We start from the raw sequence: 567 nt of genomic DNA, 5'->3' as shown, positions 1-567 counted from the left end.
CCGGTGGCGCGGCTGAGAGGGCATGCAGTTCGCGAAATGCCCCTTGTCAAAGGCCTTCGGAGACCACAGCCTCCGTCTGGAGCCCAAAGCCGGCCAGACCTCCTCCCCGCATCTCCCCTTCTGCGGCTGGGAGAGGAAGGCAGGGGAGCCCCCAGGTATCATTGCCCTCTCGCCCCATCGGGAAACTGATGCTGAAAGAGCCAGAGAGAGAAAGAAAAAAAAAGTCGCGGAGGGGGGCGGCCCGAGCGACCTAAGGGACCGGGCAGCGCCAGCGACGGAGGGAAATTAGTTGGGGGAGACAAGCAGACAAGCCCCCAGAATTTAGGGAACTCCGAAGCTTGGAGCTGGAGTCCTGAAATTGACTCCGATGACAACTGCTGTGGATCTGTGCCAGGAGCCACGCCCTGAGGGAAGGGCGTCCTAAGACCTGTTGCGTGGAATCCCCACTGGGAAAGCCTCAGTAAACTCCAGAACGCAACTACTGCACTTCCAATCTCCCGCCACCTTCCCAATGCCTTAGCTAGGACCTCGTTTGCCGTGGAAAAGAGGGAATCTTGTCTAAAACCT

Source organism: Mandrillus leucophaeus, unplaced genomic scaffold (assembly GCF_000951045.1).
Source record: "Mandrillus leucophaeus isolate KB7577 unplaced genomic scaffold, Mleu.le_1.0 Scaffold670, whole genome shotgun sequence".
Lineage (NCBI taxonomy): Eukaryota > Metazoa > Chordata > Mammalia > Primates > Cercopithecidae > Mandrillus > Mandrillus leucophaeus.
The sequence above is the reverse complement of the archived record's forward strand: the minus strand, read 5'-3'. Positions refer to the sequence as shown.